This window comes from Rhipicephalus microplus, chromosome X (assembly GCF_043290135.1).
Source record: "Rhipicephalus microplus isolate Deutch F79 chromosome X, USDA_Rmic, whole genome shotgun sequence".
NCBI lineage: Eukaryota > Metazoa > Arthropoda > Arachnida > Ixodida > Ixodidae > Rhipicephalus > Rhipicephalus microplus.
The window spans coordinates 502,095,416-502,117,416 of record NC_134710.1 but is presented as its reverse complement, the minus strand read 5'-3'; the positions used below and the strand labels follow the sequence as shown (position 1 = coordinate 502,117,416).

The 22,001-nt window shown below is 39.8% G+C and overlaps 1 long non-coding RNA gene across 1 annotated transcript; it reads right to left on the bottom strand.

Annotated features, from left to right (window-relative positions):
* Positions 1–800: 800 nt before the first annotated feature.
* LOC142776752 (uncharacterized) lies at positions 801–12,149 on the bottom strand. Its single transcript, XR_012887784.1, has 3 exons — positions 10,279–12,149; positions 2,012–2,152; positions 801–1,292 (listed from the first exon to the last, which is right to left on the bottom strand). It is a non-coding gene; the product is annotated as an uncharacterized LOC142776752 (long non-coding RNA).
* Between the last annotated feature and the right edge of the window lie 9,852 nt (positions 12,150–22,001).

Here is a 22,001-nt window from a genome sequence, read left to right as displayed (position 1 = left end):
AGCGGGTGACTGAACGAATAAGTTTATGCCCTGTTACTAACGCTTAATCAGGAACATGTAGCGGCAAGTGTGAAAAAAGCAAAAAGGTAAAAACTATCAGTTTTTATTCCAGCGAAGATTCATGTTGCCACTAAGAGCTGTTGTTTCAGAAAAAGACACTTGGTAAATAAATGTTTCAGAGTATATTCAAAGAAATTCGGAGCGTTTGAAGACTTGTGATCCGCTAAGAATTTCTAACTCAGAATCTATCATATTATCACTAAGTGAACAACCTTCTTTGTGCGGTAATGCATGCGGTATAGACGTAAAAAATTTATATTATTGTTTGCCCCAATGTGAAGATTTGAAGTGTATAAAGCAGTGCATGAGAGAAGATAATGATGAGTTGTTGTTTCAGTGCCAGTGTGGCATCTCTATTGCGTCGTTTTTAGAGCTCATGCAGGCCACCTAAATTCTACCGTTGTGTCTTGGAAGGGAAATAATTTTGTCCAAAAATCTGATATCTGCATTGAATCATGAATATACCTGTAATTAGTTATATTTTTCTTGGGTATGTAGACGGGCAGCTGCAAAAACATTTGAATTGGTTATCATCACATGCTGTTTGATATGTCCATGACTTCTTAGTTCTACTGGACATTAACAATTGCTCTTTACTGGTTGCTAATATAAAGGAAGATGTTAAGGAAAACGAAATGTCAGCATTTCACTTTGGAGTTTCAAAAAATTGATGAGCTACAGTTTCTTGATTTAAGACAGGCTTTCGTCAAAGATCACATATATAGCAATACCAACCTAGATTCATAAAGCCAATTCTAAATTTTAATTCTGGCCACTCAAAACCATACAGGGAGTCATTGCATCAACTGTGCTGGGTGCCGCTCTTCAGAAGTTACGCGAGCACCTTATGGCGCATGCATTTTATGCACAAGTTGCTCGCCTTGCAAATTCTGGCTTTCTGGGTGAAGGATTTGCTCCTTGTCGGAAAAACTTATTTCAAAGATCGAGAAGTTTTATCATTGTGATTCAAGTGCACTAGAAATTAGCAAGAAAAAGAGGCAGGCAGTTATCCTATACATACACAGGATAGCACATGGTTTGAAAAATGTTGGTGCTCGTTATTGCATAAACATGTCATTCTCAGCACGTAATAAAGTGCATAATGTGTGTACTTTGGTGGATAGAGCATTGTGTCAGCAGCCAGGGAAAGGGAACAAATGTGTCTCCAGTCATGTCCACAGATATGCTCCTTGCACTACTGGCGTGGTTTATGGGATTCCACTGTCTTGCAGCTGCGAATATTTAGGTGAAATGGGGCATTACATAAGCGTGTGCTTAAGAGAGCATGGGCTAATGCTATCAGATGCTAAAATCACGTCTAATTTGGCAGCTCGTTGTAGGCCATGTGGATGTGTGCTCAGGGCTGGGCAGAGATGCCCGAAAAAGTATTCTGGAATGCAGATATCAAAATGCGTGGTTTGGAAGCATAAAATACAGATACTGAGATAAATTTGTAATTCATGTGACAGGATATTTCAGAGATACGTTTGCAAAAAGACAAAAAAGTATTCCAGAATACATATACTAAAATACTTTTGTCTATGTCGGGGATAGTTATACTCCATACAAACATTTGTTATGTGCAGCACATTGAAACTTGCAAATGAAATTGATTTATTATATTTTCGGCATTCTCCGAGTGTCAATAAGGCACTACAAAGGATGCTTACACTGCACATAATTGTTAATAACCACATATTTACAGATATCAGTTGCAATAAAAAACTATGTCATATGAGATCATCAGTCACACGCATTGTACATTGAAATCCGGAACTCGACAGCAACACTATTAGTTATGCTAGAAGGAGCATAGTTCAAGCAAAGTGCTGGAACCATAAACAAACGAACTTCCAGTTGAAGGTGTAGTGTTTTCTAGAAACATCTTAGAAAAGGCAGAAAGAATTAAGAACGGACAAAACAAGGAATGTGAAAGGAAACTCAAAAAGACCTTTTTCAAATCGCTGTTTGGCCATGCTGGCGTTTTTCAGAAATGCTCTGCAGAAAGAAGTATCGTAGATGGCACATGGCACCAAATTCTCTTTGGGTGGTTTGTGGCTTCCGCAATAAGCTCCAGTTTTTCAAATGGGTGCTGCAAAAGAAAAGTGGAAAAAAAACGAGAAAAACAAACACTACTCATTCGATTGGCATGAGGAAATACATTTAAAAAATGGCGCCCATTGTGCAGTATACAATACTCCTCACAATGAAAATATCTGTGCTAGAATTCAATATAGCAGTATAACATTGTTGTCACGCTGAAGCAGGCCATCATTCAAACACATCATGGGATGCGAGTAGCAAAGCAACTAGCTCGCTTTCAAGAAGGTAGGAGTCAGTTTTGCCCTCAGCAGAAATGTAGAAATGGTGGGTGCATATCTTACCGTGGACTGCCAAGGTCACAGCAGAAATTTTTTTCCCCATTGTCAACACGTCTCAGCTCATTTACAAAAAAAAAAAAGTAACAAGATACCCGTGTCCTGGATAGTATCGCGATACATGCGATACGCCGTGAAAGTATTTCACTACTGAGATACAAATACATTTTTTAAAAGTGCCTCGATACAGCAATACAGACACTCAAAAGTATCTCTTAAGTACTATTGCGATACTACCCAGCCCTGTGTGTGCCCCACTTGTAGAAAACAAATATCAAATATTGACATGTTGATTAGCGCATATGTGAAGTAGCCAAAGCATTTTCATTAGATCTAACAACAAGTGCAAGTATTTCATGTAACACTCGTCTAGATGAAGAACATAAGGTCTTAGAGAAGACATAAATCATTCTGTGTTGTAACAAATGTGTACATGTGCATAGTTTTGATGAGTCAATATTTTCTATATATGTTCTTTCCTTTTCCAAATAAATTTCAGTTGTGAAATCAGCGCTGTGACCCTCTCTGACTGCTTCTAACCCGTTCCTTTGTAAAATATTCTACGGTGAACACTCACCAATTTGCCTAACTCACGATTCTGCATCTTTTATTTACCTATGGAATCGGGGAAGCAGTTGCGGTCTGACAGATTCCTTTTTTCCACCCCATATTCAAACATCAGCGCTTCAAACGCTACCGCAGCTTTTATTGCAGGTGTCTGAGTACTTTGATTGTGCTCCACGTGTCAGAACCCAGAGAAATAAAACACCAACAAGCATGTGTACATTGTGTAAAAAAGAAAAAGAGAGTGAAAGAAAGGATAAAGTAAATTTTGCTGTACAGTTTCGTTGTCGCGACATTGTTGTTAGTCGTTGTCAAGACAAGGTCGCATAAAATACGTAAGTACTCCTTTTTGCTGAAAAGTATATTTTAGACATGTACAAATGAGACGGGGATGCAAATCATTAGTAAATACAGCAGTCTAGATCAAGGTAATCTAATCCAATCCTAAATTGCCTGCAGGCTATAGCCATTATAATGAACTAGAATGTGCTCCAGTAAGCCAACTGGCCGGGCTGTTGCATCCTTGTTTTATACGAATGCCACGAGATAGCGCCACCTTTACGTTTCATAGCAGCATTGGCTGCACTGTTGGACTATCGCAGGCTCTTTCAAACTTGCAGCTACAGTTGATTTTATTTGTGTGGTTGTGTTCTGGTTGTTCCAAAAACCAAACAGCCAACTTCCTCAGTGCCTGGGTCGCAAGTTTTGTTTTGACCAGATACACACATTTTTTCATATTTACCACATACACTCACAACATTATGAGTGTGTGTGTAAAAATTTGTTCATTTGTTTTATATGAGTGCCTCTTATTTTATTTTTTTACTGCTAAAGTGTTCTTTCCACCGCACATTTTCTAAGAAGACATTATGGTCATGGAGTTTGCTTTTAATCTATGTGAAAAACCTGGAAAAATCACTACATTTGAAAAAATTTAAATTGATAAACACCCTGTTGTGGCTTTGCTAGCAAGTATGTTAGGAAACAGACACATGTGCAGTATGGAAGTGTGCAATGTCACAGTCATGTATTGTCAAGAAACGTCACATACTTATGCTTGAAATACTTTTCTGACCTTCCAAGTTTCAACAGATGTGTCAATGACACATCACTTCTTTCCTAGGATGAAATGCTTTCAAGAGTCCTATCAGGACCCCTGCCTGTGATCTTTTTCAGGTATTTAATATGAACTGACATGCCCTAATGCTTGCATACTTACACAACAATCTGTCAAATTTTTCATACACTCTTAACAGCCTGTAAATTCACTCCTAACAACACCCCCTCCACAGTCTTACAATTGTTTGGTGAAAAAAATTAGGGGACCCTCAAGGTTTGAGTAGAACACAACAGTGATATTCTATCCCTAGTGCATACTCCAACCACCTAGTGCATACTTTTTGCAGGGTAACATTGCTTGAAAAGTTCATACCGCAGATTATTACTACGTAATCAATGTTTAAAGTGGCTTGTGCTAGTAAGGGTTTCGCATATAGTTGCAGTCTGCGTAATGGATTTCTAAATGGTGGCTAAGCGAGCTTGTTGATACGTACACATAGTTACTTCGAAGAGCGCAGAGATGGGACACAGGATAGACCACGCAATACAAGTACTGTGTAGTATGCTTTAAACCACGAGCAACTATGTGCATAAAATGTTTTTAAACTTGATATGCACCCAGTACATGGTCCTAATAGAATACTCCAGTAGCACTTGTGCCTTTTGTTTTTTGTGGCTGCTTTAAACAACGAAGTCATTATGATAATCACACGTTCTGATGGCCAGTGGCAATGCACAATTGTACCATGAAATACTGCGATATTACATATTGTATTGTGAAGCGTGTATACTAGACGCGTGTATTTGTAAAGCATGAAAATTATTTTTGAGCAGGCACGTGGCTTTGTGGTAGAATGCCTGCTTGCCACACAAGCAGCTTGGCTTCTATTCTCACTCAGACCTAGAAGGTTTTATTTGTTATTCTTTTTATTTCCACGTTTTTATATAATAGACCAGATGTAATGTGAACATGGAGAATTTCATGCACCAAAAAAATGCCAACACTGCAGCTGTACAGGCGGAATCACACTTGTCCAGAGCAGTGGAGCGCATGGCTCTTGTTAGTGACGGCTTCTACGTCACCTTAGCTACATGCTTCTGTTCACGCTTAAATTATCGCACAAAGGCCTAGCACGCCGTATGCCATGTTAGATATTCATACGACGTCGGCATTAACATATTTCTGCAGAAAACAGCAACTGAAGCGGTCGGCTGGGTGTTTTAGACAAGTGTGATTCGATCTCCAGAAATATTAAGTGATTTAACACTCCAAATTTAATTTTGTTGTGTTCAATTCAACAGTCATGATTTGCAAAACTGTATATGTTTTAAAAGTTTACTAATGTTTTAAAATGTTAAGTACACCAAAATAAAAGAAAACTTGTGCAACAGTATGATACACAGCATCCGCCCTGGCACATTAAAAGAAAAAAGACTTGAGAAGTTGTGTAGCGCAGCTCCAGGAATGTGCTTGTACCAATGAATACTTACCCTTTCTTAACGGTTCTGTGGATTTCGAGGGCCTGATTATTTCCTACGGCCAATCAATTTTTTTAATGTACATTTCTTTTATGTCACTGGAAAGCTCGTAATTCAGAATATCTAATCACGCATTGGCAACACAAAAAAGGCAATGAAACAGTTTTCACCAACCGTTGTTGCTGATGGAGTCTTATATGCAACACATGTTGAAAACAGTGGCCTACAGCTGTTCACTGCATTGGTACCAAATTCTGCCATGACAGAGTGCATGAGCAAAGTGCTGGAGAAATGGTGTGTGCATGCACTGTGGTTCAATGCAGGTTTTTTGTTGCTGTGGAGGAAGCTCCACTGCTGAGCATCAATTTCTTAACCTTTTGATGGTTAATAGGATGAATGCATCCCACTTTTTCCTCAGTAAAACTTTCTCTGCCACTTTAAGTTGCCATCAGCACAATGCCTTCCAGTTGTGGTGTACCAGAAACATTAAGGAAACTGAGAAACTACTATATTGCACATTTACAATGCATGTATCAGTGATACGTTCAGTTTAAAATCTTTCATTCTGTTAATATTTTTTTTCAGCCGGTGTCATATTGCGTACCAGGTAGCTAAAGTTTCAAATTTATGGTATTCTTCTGCTCAGATTTTTTAAAGAATTTTAGCATGCAACTATAGATTTTCTTTCTAAACTGCAAAAATTATATCTGCCTAAAATCATTGTGGAAGTGCACTCGAATGAAAAATGATGAAGCAATTCCTTGCATAGCCTAACAACATAGCATACATGCATAACTGTTTTTTTATGTTTGATGGATGCCACAAAACAGCACATTCTTTGATATTTTTTATCATTATGAGGAGAGGCGATGAGACCAAAAGCTGTGGCTAAGACACTGTTGCTAAAATTTCGTGCCAAAGGAAAAATATGGCAAAATTGCTGCTTCACACAGCCAGGAAGCCAAAGAGAACACGAATTTTCAAGATCATCAAATCATGCAAGATATATGAGAAAAGCAAATATGTCACACCTGAATAGAGTTCACGAATATGATGCAGCATTTGTTAACACACTTACAGCATTCAGTGCATTGACACCACGTCAAAGTGGCTTGCCATGATTCATTACCACAATTTTAATTATTTGCGAAAATGCAGGCTTAACTAAGATGTTCGCCCTTATTCATTGCAGATACAAGACAAGACATGCGTAGACACAGCTTCATTAAATGTGAATGAAAAGCAATATTCTCCTTTTTCTTTATTTTCATATGAATGCGTGCACTCATCTATGCCTGCTGTTTTCTCCTTGTTTTCGACGAGTTTCAATATTATCGCCACCTACCGACAAGACAGACACAAGCTGAAAGGGTACGTGTATGTGAAGACCTTGGGACAGAGCCGCTAGACTCAATGCCACAGACAGAGGCGCAAAATTGCGTAGAAAATCTGAAATTAAGGTTCACTGCAATTTTTCTCCCACAGTTTTAGAAGTGTTCCTCTGTACTGCTTTCATTGGGCCTTTTTGGGCAAGAAATTTTGCAGCAGAATTACAGCTTAGTGCCCTTATGAGACAATGTGACATGTGTTGCCCCACTTATTCAAAGATGCTTCATGGGTCGATGAGCCACATGGGTCCCACTTTTTTCTCATAAACTGATGGCCATATTTTAGTGAAGATTGTGTCACACTATTTTTAGGCATGAAGTTCTGCAAATTTCTGTTATTATGTGAAAAATATCGATGAATTCACAAAGGGTAAGTTAAATTGCATAATAAGCAAAATTGAAAGTGAGAATGCAATATATATACTATATAATTTTAAGCCAGACTAACGATTGTCTGAGCTGCAGCAGGCAACGTGCAGAAATTCTCCAGAACTCGATACTAAGCTTTTGCCACGAAGCGGTGTAATGGCACAGCTGCTGTGATTTTCAAACACTATTTCAAAATACATATACAACTCAAATTACTCAAGGGAAAGGGGGCTTGACTTTATCATGCTTCTGCATGTTTCCAAATAAAGATCTATTTACACTTCCTGGCCAGTTAATTGCTGTACCCCTAAACAGACATAAAAGTGAAAACCATGACATTTGGTAGTCTAACAATGGACCTAGGGATTTCAACATCACACCAATGTGATTTGGCATAAGCTGCAAAAGCTTATTCAATCAGTCATACATTGTTACCCTTTTATGCCAGTTTTAACACGATAGTTTTAAAAATCTCGTGGGCATCGTTGATTGTGAGTGATGAACCTTGTGAGCAACCGGAAAAATCAAGAAAGATGCAAATAAAATAAGTAATAAAAAATTTCCCAGTTTGCGGAAGGATTAAGCCCAGGCCGTTTGCATGGCAAGCAGGCGTTCTACCGCACAGCCACACATCTGCTTGGAAATTAAGGAAAATAACTTCATCTGCTTGAAAATGCAGTGAAAATAATGTTAGGCTTTACAAACACATGTGTCCTGTATACTGCCTTCACAATTCAATATGTAATATCACAGTAATATTTCTTGATACAAGTGTGCATTGTAATCAGGCATCGGAACATGTGATTACCTTAAGGACATCATAGTTAAAAGATGGCCAGCCGTAACAAAACGCACACATTTTGCTGCACACATTTCCTTCAGACCACATAGTGAGTGCATACCAAGTTCGAAAATATTTCATGCACCAAGTGCTTGAAGTACGCACTAGGGCCAGGGTATCATTATCGTGTTCAATTCTTGAAAGCGAACCTTAAGGGTCGCCCAATTTCCTATGATGCAGCTGTGATATCGGGTTGACGTCAACTGTTGCTAGGTGCCATGCACTGAAGTTGATTTATGCAGCAGCGTCCAGGGCTACCATCCTCACTAGCACCAGCACTTCATACCAGCTTATTGATTCTGGTGTTCCTAATGCTCAAGTTCATGTTTGCATCATTGCACAAGTGCAAACAACTGCTTATATAAACACTTAGAATTCTTCAATGTATGTCTGTGTGTGGAACATTTGGACGTATATTTGGCATAATTTCATGACGTGCCGCTATAAAAAAATCACAACATGGTCACGCTAAGCATGTCTCCGCATGCTTCGCATAATGTCGATTCCGGAGCTACGTGGAATATGCTGAATTTTTCAGAAATATCCTTGGGCAAGACGTACTTTCGGCACGAATCTTTACATAAGTATGTGTCAGTTTTTTACAAGAAAATGTAACTCTTAGAAATGCCGATTACCATATTTTTAATTGTATAGTCAGTGTACTTAACATTTTAAGCAGTACTTTCTTTTATATTCACACAAAACACAGCTGTAGTGTAGGCCTCATAGTTGAGGAAAATGCTGCCAAAGCACAACTTGCACTTTTGCAGTTAAGACAACATAACTTAAAGGCCCACTGAACGTTTGTGTTATGCATGGTGTACTACTAAGTTATTACCGTTACTTCGTGCGATCAGGCTGACATTATGATCTGTGCATGATACAGCTCCTCAGCTGCACGGTAGTGATTTTCATTGCAAAGCTGTTTTCTGGCACGACAGGCATGAGAATTTTGGGACAGAATGTGACAACGAGCATGTACGCTAAATCTGAGTGTGCCGTCGATTCAGTCGATCTGTGTATAGGAGTGAAAATTTAGCCAGGTAACGGTAAAAAAGTGACACAGGGAAAAAACGAGGAGCCCTCAAAAATGAGGGCGAGAGAAGTTCAATGTGCGTGTGCCTCCTTCTTTCTCTCTTTTCTTCTCTCTTTCTCTTTGAGAGCTCGCCTTTTTTTTTTTGCTCTGTTTCCTGTTTTATCTTTCCTCTTTGTTTTCTTTTCTGCCTTTGGATGCATCACTTTCTACATTCTTTCCTTTCCAGGTGAAAATACTCCATGGTTTCAGTTCACTTTAACTGAAACCATGGCTCTATACAGCTGGGACTAAGTGCAAGCCAACACATTAGCAACATGTTCCAGTTGGTCCAAGCATGAACCACTCGAGACTGAAAATGAAACCAGCTGGCCTGGAAATGGAATCAGCTGGAATCATTTGTTATAATGAAACCAGTTGGTGTGAATTATTATTATTATTATTATTATTATTATTATTATTATTATTATTATTATTATTATTATTATTATTATTATTATTATTATTATTATTATTATTATTATTATTATTATTATTATTATTATTATCATCATCATCATCATCATCATCATCATCATCATCATCATCATCATCATCATCATCATCATCCTCATCATTATCATCATCATCATCATCATCATCATCTTCCTTATGGCCATTCTATTCATCCCAGAATAGCTGTAGTGCAAGGCAAATAAGTGATAAGGCACATTGCCTTCATGATGGTTTTTTTTTTTGTACATCTAATGCTGACAACATTTACAGTTAATTGTATGCCAGTACAAGTTTCATTTCAAAAAGGCACAGGGTATTTCAAGCATTGCAAACAACTAAAAAACAGTTTGTGTAAAGCACCGGACATATGCACAACCAAATATTGCTGTGTGCTGCATCGAAGTTTAAACGGGCGGGCACTCCCTTACCTCCTATTGCCTAGCACCTCTCTGCCAGAGGAGGACATGGCACTGCAATTTATAGAAAGGCATAAAGCTACTCTGAAAAGGTCTAACTGCTTTGCCTCATACTGCCATCACCTGATCTTTTGGAGATAAGGTAAGGTTGCATAAAAAACAGGTAGCCGTGCATCAGTCATTCCCTAATACATACCTCCTTCAAAAATCCAAAACATCCCCGGGATGTCCTGTAATGACGAAAATATTCTTGTCTTGTAGGGTGTGCCACAAGACTGGCTGATATATCTGAGTCCATTAAATGCAGTTAAAATATGTAGGTCTTTGTAAGGACATTATAAATACTGCCTTGAACAGTGTAACAGTGAAATACAGATTTAATGAGTAAACTGCAAATCAAGTGCAATGTTATCAATGCAATAATAATAATAATAATAATGAATGAATATATTACTAACATGATTATAATAGTATTGTGGGGTTTACACATACAAAGTAACTAATTGCAAGGATGCAAAGGGGGTGCACAGGAAGGCAATGAGGTATATTTATAACAAATTCAATCTAACGAATTCTCCTACTGAGTTGCAAACGAAAGCTGGTCTATTAACACTACAAGGTAGGGCAAAAATAGCAAAACTAAAGATTTTGTTTCAATTAATTCATAGTGACATAAACATCGACACGTCAAAAGTAATTTTTTTGTGTCATTTTAAGTTAACACCTTACAGGAACTCACAAACACATAATCAATACACTTTTAAATCAAGTTGCTATAAATATTCATACTTCCCCCAAACTATAAAAGAATGTAAACCAAATAAGTCCTTTTGGTACTGATGCCTCATCTTTCACTGTGTCCTTAGATATGGTACAAGCATCACGCATAACCGAGAGGAGAGAAAACAAAGAAAGGAAGGCAGTATTTGCCGAACAGTATATTAGACAGCGCTTTCTTAAGAATTACATAGAAACTGCAGTTGGGTAAAGATAACTAGATGGCGCTGTACCCCTACTCTCAGATTGGCTGCATGGGGGGCTGTGCCTGGATATGCATAGAATGAGCGGATCTCTCAGTGTCCTTTATAGTCACCATACGTAGTGGATCGTTGGTGGGGCATGAACGAAGCAGAGTGGCGGGCACGTTAAAGACGCTTGCGCTCGGCTCTTTTGGCACGCGTCTCATCGGTGTTACCCATGCGTCATCTGCATTCTCAAACGCGATCGAACGCATAGACGCATGCATAGACGGACGCTTCACCCCACTCATCATCAATCACTCCATGAATATGCTGTAATTTTTTAATTTTCTTTTTTTCTTCTGGAATTTAAAAATTTATTATTATTTTTCCTCATTTTAACTTGCACATATGTTGTAATACCACTACTAATATTATATTCTAACAAAGCTTATTCAGCAGCTAATTACCTCTATATCACCCTAGATTTCATACAACACTACGCAGTATAGATTTAAAACTACGCTTCAAAGTTAGACTCCACTTATTTACTCATAAATTGTGCCATTCTCTTGATGGAGTGATTCATAGACTGAATTATTTTAGAATTTTCCAACACATTTGACAAGGTCAGTCATAAACATTTACTTTAAAATTAAGTCATCTGGACCTTGGCACTACCAAACAAAGTTTAGTACTTTGAATGCTTCGCATGAAATTGAACTCACTTTGTGCTCAGCTAAGCCCAGCTTATTTCTCATTTTAACTGCCAATGCCCTTTTCTTGCTATCATCTAAATTTTGTCATGATTTGCTGATAATAGTGTTGTCATTTGTGAAATTACTAACAGAAACTATTTGTACCACATGTTATAGATATATTGCTAAAAAAATAGGCTGGAATTAATCTGAAACTCCAGCCCTAACTATAAAGTTAGTGCTGGATAAATACCATATTCTTTCGTCACGATTGTAAAAATTCACGTGGCGGAGGCATACTCATCGCCACTAAAAAAGAACTATCATGCTCTCTAATCAACACATCTTCACAACTAGAATCATTATGGGTAATATGCCGTGCCCCTCCCGAAGCAATAATACTTGGCGTATGCTATAGGCCCCCTCGAACTGACCCAGACTTCTCCCGCAAACTTAACGAAATCTTATCCCTAATAAACACCCTAACGCACGTGTTCTGCTTTATGGGGATTTTAACTTTCCCTCCATTAATTGGCTCAATCAGGATTCACCAACCTTGGGGAAATACTGAAGCAAGAGAATTCGTCGATGTTTGCCTCAACTTTAACCTCCAACAGGTAACCGAACTAACGCACGTCACTAGTGAATCCTCAAACATTTTAGACCTGGTATTAACAAATAGCCCCGAAAGCTTAAAATCTATTGCATACTTACGTGAAATTAGCGATCACAAAGTCATCCATACCATATTTAACTTCACCCCAAAAATACGCTCCATTTTCCGCAAAACGATTCACTTGTATGATAAGGGTAATTATGAATTAATTAATCGTGAATTACGAGATTTCCTACCATACTTTGAACTCAATCTCGGTTCCTGTTCTCTCAATGACAGCTGGCTAATGCTTAAGGACAAGATAACTGACTTGACTAATAAATTCATCCCCACAGTGAGCTTTACTGCCAATAAAAATAAACCATGGTTTTCCACAAGTTTGAAAACACTTGAAAATAAAAAAAGCGCCTCTTCCGAGCTGCGAAGTTTAATGGTAATGCGTGCGCATGGGGCAAGTACTATGCTGCGGAAGATGCTTATTATGCTGAAATTAGAAAAGCGAAACAGACATTCTATCACAATGATTTAACTAAAATTCTGAAATCTAACCCTAGAAAATTCTCGGAAATCATAAACCTGCAACTAACACGAGACATCACGCTTACAAATGATAAAAACGAAGACGTAAGCGACACTGTTTGTGCCAATATCTTTAACACCGCGTTCTCATCAGTGTTCACTAAAGAAGCCAACGTACCGTTTCTCACGCCACCTGCTACGACATTACCAGCGATGGACCCTGTTGTGTTATCCGTTAGTGGTATTTCATCACTCATTGACAAATTAAAACTTTCATCATCAGCTGGCGTAGACAATATTAACTTTAAATTGTTAAAAAATACTAAGGAAATTATTGCAGTGTACTTTTCGATGATGTTCTCATTGTCACTAGAAACAGGAATTTTACCAGATGACTGGATGGAGGGAAAGGTCATTCCAGTCCACAAATCAGGTAACAGACAGTCCCCCCTAAATTGTTGACCCATCTCTCTAACAAGCGTCCCCTGCAAAATCATGGAACATATCATATAATTACACATCATTAACTTTCTTGACACCAACAATTTTTTTCAATTTTTCCCAGCACGGATTTCATAAATCATTATCCAGTGAATCCCAACTTGCTATATTTATTCATGATATACACTCTTCTCTCGACCATCACTTTCAGACCGATTCAATCTTTCTCGACTTCGCAAAAGCCTTCGATAAGGTACCGCACAAACGCCTACTGTTAAAACTTTCCCAGCTGAACCTGCACCCCAACATTCTTGCATGGACCACACAATTTCTTACTAACCGCTCTCAGTTCGTCTCCATTAAAAATACCCGTTCTAGCTCCCTCCCAGTGACATCCGGCGTCCCCCAAGGATTTGTACTCGCACCCCTCTTGTTCCTAATATATATTAATGATCTTCCTGTTCATGTATCTTCCCATATCCGTTTATTTGCCAACGACTGTGTCATCTATCGCACAGTTACTAACATTTCTGATCAAACTATACTCCAACAGGATCTGGATCTCGTGCAACAGTGGTGTGATCTTTAGTTAATGAAGCTTAACCCTACTAAATGCAAACTCGCCTCATTTCAACGCCAGCGTAATCCTTTATCATTCTCATACCTAATCTCTAATTCCGCTATCGAACAAGTTCAGTCATAAATACCTAGGCGTCACCTTAACATCTGACCTTTCCTGGAACACTCACATAAACAACATCATATCATCCACAAACAGACCCCTCGGTTTCCTAAAGCGTCATTTGCGTCACGCACCACTAGACATAAAACTTATGGTTTACAAATCGCTCATCAGACCTAAACTAGAATATGCAGCGCCCATCTGGAGCCCGCACCAGATATACCTAATAAACGAAATAGAATCTGTACAAAATCGTGCCACTAGGTTCATTCACTCTTCATATTCATACGAAATAAGCATATCATCCCTAAAACATGACAATGATATTGATAATCTTTCTGTGCATCACCGCATCGCCAGCCTCTGTTTGTTTCACAAGTTCTTTCACAGTTCCCTCAATCAAGCACCTTACATTATCCCACCAACGCGCATTTCTCACCGCACAACTCATTCTTATTCAATTGCATGCGCACGCGCTCGCACTACTACTTTTGCTGCCTCATTTTTTCTTCGCACAGCAGTGGACTGGAATGGCCTTCCCCATGACATTGCAGCCATCACGTGTTCATCAACGTTTGCACAAAACATAAATACATATTGCTTGTCAGAAGATCACTCTCTGTAACCTCCATTTGTTAACCTACCCCTTATGTAATACCCCCTCACCGGGGTCTTTAAGATAATAAAGTGAAGTGAAAGTTAGCAATGCTAACCACATGCTTGGCTTGTGCGAAAAATGTCGCACCACTCCTTCCTTTCTTAATGTTAACGTACAATCAAACCAAAACATGTGCACGCATGTGCCTTTAACACATTTTGTAAACAGATTTGTCCAATGCCTATGAACAAGCCTTACCAATGCCTTTTGGCCTGTTTGACACTTCAGGGCCTTCAATGCACTGTAAGGGCACAAGAAAACTTGTGGGTCTTAAAAGTGACTTGTTTCAAGACTTTGCAATATGATGGTTAATTGAAAGTGATAAAATACTCAAGTTGATAAATGAGTTAGTTGTGGTGTCTTGTATAATAATATGCATACTCTTAAAAAAAGAAGCAAGCATGCAAATTACTAAATTCATAATGAAAACATAATGACATTAGTGGACGATTGGTTGTTGTGGTAACTCACCTGCAGTTTGATCGTAATTATGGAATATGAATGTTTAACTATCTTGAGTTTTAATGAACTGGCATTTAGTTTGTGAATAACAGTATGCTAAAGAGCATGTACATATTCTTGTTTGGTTGTACAATAACAGCGTTAGGAAATATTTTTAAAGAATGAGTGGTAAAAAATTTGTGGCACAAGCCAAGAACATTATTAGCATTACTCATTTTGTAGCCAGCCTGGACATTCAAGAATAATTTAACAGACATCTGCCCAGCCAAGTATTTAAAATTACCAAGGATGTTTCAAGGGATGACTACATAATAATTGCACCTGCATGCATGAGCTTTTGTCTCTCAAGTTTCATGCATGTGCTTCGTCATGGCAGAGCATGGTGCAAATACACCCAATGGTTGTCAGTCACTGTTTGGTACACAAGTTGCGCAGCAAAACGAATTTGAAATAAAATTTAACACAAAATGTTTCATTGCTATTTCCCAGTTGATGTATTATTTCCATTGCAATATAAAAACAAGTACATCAAATACTGGCTGTATCTCCCTTTGCAGCTATGATAAGGGCTCCTAGAAATCTTAAAAGTAGGAATCGAGTATCTGGCGAAAACATCAAGCCCTTAAAATCTACAGAAGTGTTAAGAAAGGGTAAGTGACAATTGTATAGGTAGCAAAATTACTTTCCTAGAGCAAAGCAGCCAGCTGCACTAGATAAGCTGTCATGTTTAATGCGTATAACCTGCCAGGGATGAAACTTATGATACTTTTACACATTTTCGCTTTATTTCAGTGCACTTAACATTTTAAATTTTATTAAACTAGTAAAAAATGTTTAGTTCTACAAATAATGGCGACTGAATCAAATAGAACAGTATTCAACTTGGTATGTGAAATCGTAAAATATTTTGCACACTCTTCGAATTTGGCAGTTGCAGAATTTCCCTGGGACGCATACTTCTCCATATGGGCTTTACATGTTTTATAGAGAAAGCTTCTGGGCCATCATCGTGAAATAATTTTTTTAATAAAGCGTCATAGCAAGTGTGGTACTTCATTTGTTTTTTGCAAAGCAGTTGTAGGGTTCACATATCTCTATTTTCAAGAAATATGAAGTGAATGAATGAAAGTATAGTTAGGCAGCTAACTGAATGATATAATGACCCGTATGAACTATGACCACTGGAAGCGTGGAGCGTGTGTTGTTACACGTGAACTTACAGGCTGTTAAGGATAGATAGACGAATATGACTGACTGTGTGTAAGTATTAGGGCATGTCAGTTGAGATTAAATACCAGACAAAGATTATAGGCAGCAGTCCTGATAGATGTGAACTATTGGAAGCAGTTCAAGCTGGAAAAGAAGTGGTGTATTTAATTGTGACACATTTGTTGAAACTTTGAAAACCAGGAAAATTTCTCGAGCAGGCAATGTTAAGTGATGTTTTTGATGACTGTGACATTGCACACTGTCACTCTTCACATGTGTCTGTTTCCTTATATATTTTCTACCAAAGCCACAAACAAAGATAGATGGCAGTTAACTCCCGTCCTGTTCCCTGCCTTATGCAAGTGTCATTCTGCACTTTATTACCTTAGAAGTACTTGCTGCTAGGCAGGTTGGTATAACATTATTAGGGAAAATTTAGATGATGCGAATGTGTGGTGCAGTGTAAATATTTTCTGTAGTTCAGCTGCGACCGATGCTCTTTTTCTGTGCTTTTTCATTTTTCCAGTGGTGCTTAGGCATCTATAACTTTCCCCCTTAGCTTAATTACCTCCCTGAAGCTATGCATCATCTTGCCCATTAACAACCATAGTTAAACTATTGTATGTGGCATTGTTGATGCAAAATGACCTTAGAGTATATGCTAAAGCTCCTGCAGGATCACCGGCTGAATGTGACAACCAATTCACCATTTATAGGACCCGAAGTATTGACATTTTCAATATATCTGTTCGCACAGTGCTTCATTGGAGTCATGCAAGCTTAAAATATGGTGCTCCCACAGAGAAATTTTTCTTCCTGTGCTGTGACCAACGGGAAAACTATGTAGACAATAATGAAAAGAGATCACAACTAGGCTTAGCTGTGTGATGTCTGCCTCAATAAGAAATGTAATAAATTAATGCAAGTGTGCTTATATCACCATGGTGTTGCCAGTTTATTACTACATTTGATATGAATCTCTGCTCGCTCCACCATGGTGTTGCTAAGGGTGTACCTCTGAGACAGCATTGCCAGAACTAATTTCACTGTCACAATCTTGAACTGGTGTGCAACAAGCATGCGCCAGAGCAGAGAACACAAGAGAAGTGGTCACTGCTTGCATGTTCAAGGTCGTATGCACGCACACCGGACTATGATTTTGCAGTGTCTTACATTTTGAGTGGAGTATACATCGTGATGGCGGGAGCCATCTCTGTGGTCACCAGCTAGACTGTCACAATGTGCATATTGTTGCTTCAGAAAACTGTTTACGACAAAAAAAGGGCACCGTAGAAAAAAATATTTTTAGGCTAATGTAAGGGCTTGTGGTGAGGAGACTCTCAAAAGGTATATGGTGTGTCATCTTGCAATAGAGAAGCAACATTTATACCTATGTTTATGTTAGTAGGAGTCTGCTAAACATTGGCCATACAAGCTTGTGGCTAGAGAAGGATGATGTCCAGAAGATGTCCTCCTGAAATGTTAACCTGCACCGTCCTCCCTTGCCCTTCTTGGTGCACTGGAATTTTTGCCCTATAGGTACTAATTCCTTTAGTGGGTACTCTTGAAGGGCTTCTGAATAAGCTCACTCTTACCACCAGCTTTACCCAAGGGCAAATCCTACTGTTGGAACTTGTTTGCTTGGCAGAAATTTTTGACAGGAAAAGAAGCTTCACTCGTTACACAAATAAAGCTACAGCATTGCAAGATTACTATGATGTTATGTACACAGACCTCCCACATACAACTAACTAAAATCTCACCACTTACCTCTATGGTGAGCCTGATTATGCCTTAAGACAGCATGCAAGTTTCTTGATTCTATACCTTTTAATCAGTACATGAACCTTGAAAAAACAAGATCATCACGTGCAGTCCGTAAAACCAGTGCTTATGAACTGCAATGATGCCATCGAAAGCATCAGCGAAAGTAAATGCACCCTGCTGGAAAACAAATTCTGCATGAAGCCTGTAAATGTACTGTTAACAAAGTCTTCTCGACAACTTCATTATGTCTATTTCTGCAATTTGCATAATCCTGTTTCATACATGCCTTGCTGTTCACCCTATAATTACTGACCTCTGAGTGTTACTCAAGTGACCATGCTCATTTAACATACCTGCAAGCCTCAGTGCTAACCTAATGAAATTGGAGACTTCAATAAAGTAATGCTCTCTAATGCTCACCCCTTCAAAAAAAGTTTTTAGCATCCCCTGAAAACCTATTCTTTAAAAATTTGATCATCAGAGATGCGATGTATCTCCACACCTGATGACAGACATTTGTCCAATTACAGCCACATTATAACAACAAGCAGCCTTTGTAAGATGCGTGAACACGTGCCATCATCCCAGGTCAACATGTTTCCTGAAACCAGCTTGCTCTTAGTTATGCGACAGAATGGTTTTCATAAATCATTTTCTTGCTAAGCTCAACTTGCCCCATGACAAACTGTGTGTTTAATTTTAAACCATTCTTGGGGAGCTATTTTTCTTCATAACTAAAGAAAGCCCGATAAAGTGAAGCATGAGCTTTTAAAAGGAAATTTGCAAAACATGCACAATCGTCTCCAATACCTAGCCTGAGTATATATTTCACTAATAATGATCATTTTCATTTTAGAGCACATATCTGATGGCACAAAATCTGGAGTACCAAGGAGTCTGTCACAGGTATCTTTCACTTCTTTATCAGGGGTCATGCAACAATTTTAAATTATTCATGCGATATACTAGAAGTTTACTGCAGTGTGAATCACTTGCCACAATTAAAAAAATAATTATGGGGGGGACATATGAACTCTTTACAAAGGTTGAAGTTGGTGCTGATGCCGTCTGTCGCATGACCAGTAATTAGACAAAGCACGGCGCATCGCATTAGGCCTAATAGCAGTGCTACGCTTCCATTTCACACACACACGCGCGCGCATAATGTATGCTTTACTGCAATACACTGCAAGCACTTCACCCCATGACACTGGCGTATTGCGGCAATGTTAACTTTTAAAAAGACCTTTACGGGTTAGCAATTGAAGCTCGACAATGCTCCCAGCAATTAAATTTCTATTTTATTACATTTTTTTCATTGTTATACACTTGCCTAAACTAGTGTTACCAGCCGTCCCGAATTTCGCAGTCGAATTCCGAATTTCGCAGTCGGGACAAATGTCCCCGATTTTTTCCGGACTGTTCAGTAAATGAAAAAAAAAAGAAACGTTTTGCGTTATAAAAGGCATGCCAAGTAACGAGCGTCCGTCTGATCACATAGACAAAGAAATGTTGCTGTGGTTAACTGGAAGGAACTTTAAACACTTCAGCTGAACTTTAGCGTCAACTTTTACTAGAGCATTCTAGAGCGAGAGGAAGTGTCACGAAGAGCACATAGCAAAATTTAGTGCCACATCAAGAGACCGACGCAATGAAGAGAAGAAATAACAGATTTGTTTGGAAGGCACCGCAACAATTTCCTCACCCACACACAACTACCTTCACTGTTGGTTACCCCAATCTAAACACACACTGCTAAGCAAACAAATTGCCATCATCTGCGACTGCTTAATAAAGCCACTCGGACAAGAACGTTCTCTAATTCCAACTTGTGCATTCCGTATCTATCTCGCGCATTTACGCAAGAACAAGCTTCAATGAAAGTGTTGGCACAGTATATACTTCCTCCCAAGTGACACCAGCTGTTTGATCGGTCCTCAAGCAACACGCATGCACCTACCATACATCTGCGTAGTACATGCATCAGACAAATATTCACAAATCGCGTTCCAAAGGCCTTTATTTTATGCTCATTGTCATTGCTTGTAGATTTGGTGGCAAACACTTCGGGCTGGTAGGTGTTAATTCTGCATGTGCTTCGGGCTAATGACGTTCACTACTCGATAAGCACGGCGACATCACAGGAATTAAGAAAAGCGGCAGCGACTTGCGTATGAATCACTTTCTAACAACAGAAAGCGACCACGACCCCACGGGCATAGGCGCTTCTCGCCATTTCAAACAGATTACAGTCCAATCCAACACCAACATCGGAGAAAAAACATCACGACTAGAATACGATGAACCCGCCACAGACTGTGTGTCACAAGCTAGTGAGGAACTCTACCTGAACCACAGAATAAAGAACGCCCAAATCGACTGAAAAGTGTTTTTTAACACACCGATTCTAACGCCATCTATTTATACACTTTAAGCCAAGTCAAGCCGGTTTTAAGCGGCTATTGGGTGAACCGAACCGTTTTGCCTCGAAAAGGTTCGTGCCACCGGGGGAACCGAAACACTTCCATTCTTGTGTTGTTTATTTTTTTTCTTCAGCAGCAGTTGCAGAGCGAGGCTAAGGCTAGCTGTTGCCCATAGCATGACGCCTTTGCATGCATGGGCGACGACCGGCTGCCTTTGCAGACCGGTATATAGGGTGAATTAAGGAGAGGAGGATGTGGGGATCTGCGGCGCGCCTGCGACCATTTCGCGGGCATTCCGCCACACGGCCACACCCTTTCGCTTTCCTGCTCTGTTAACACCACGTGGCGATAGATGGCGCCACGTGCGGGCACGGCGCGCGCCACTGCGCGCGCCGATGGAGCGGGCTCTTTCTCCGTGGACAGCGCCGGGTAAGCACGTGTTTTCCTTCGTCTGTGTCCCCTTTGGGAATCGCGGACGGTAGCCTGCCCGGGGTGGCCTTGGGCACCCCGGCAGGCGTGTTTACTTGAGTGCTGGCTTCGGTAGCGTACGCTAAGCCCAGAGCGGTGCCTAGTGCTTGAAGTGGTCGTACCACAACGAGCCGCACTTGCGTTAGGCCTACGCGTACGAGGTTTGCCCTAACACTCGCGACCAGGCCCATTGGCCATCGTGAGAGTGCGCAGCATAGCCGCGAGGGACCTTTTCCCGACCGGCGTGTCAAAGCTCGCCATTGCCAGCTGCGACGTGCTCGCGGTTTTCCCCTTATTGTGAACGTCCGCGTGCGGGTGCCTTTGCTACCCGCGTCCCGGGAGCGGACGTTGTAATGTTGTTCGGGGTGCCGCCAGAGGCAATAAAGTGTTGTGTACTTTTGCATTAGAACACTGTCTATTTGCCGCGCCGCGCTAAACGCCTTATTAGTTGAGCGCGCGCGGAGCGGTGCGCTACACGCGAGTAAACGGAGTAGCGGCCCTGTGGCTCGCTAAGCGTGAACCCGCGGTGATCGTCCACTGCAGTTACGAGCGGGGTCACCCATACCGTAATACTAAGTGAACTAACCATTAGATTTTTTTTCTTTAAATAGTGAGGTTGAGGATTCGTACTTTGCAGTGAAGGGTTTAATTTTCACTGGTGTCTTGACTTAAGCCACCAATCAGATAACCTCCTTCTAGTTAAGTCTACCCGCTTAAAGTCTATTTTGCCCTCCCTGTCCCTAAACCCCAGTGCTTTGAAAAACTCTGCGCCATCATGCTGAACTATAGGGTGAAGCCCTTTACAGAACATTATCAAGTGTTCGGCAGTTTCTTCTTCCTCTCCACACGCACTGCATACTGTGTCTACCCCTTCGTATTTGGCCCGATATGTCTTGGTTCGCAATACTCCCGTCCTGGCCTCAAACAGCAGAGAACTACCTCGAGTATTATCATAGATCCTTTCCTTGGCAATTTCCGGCTTAAAAGTTCGATAGATCTCTAGTGCGGACTTCTTAA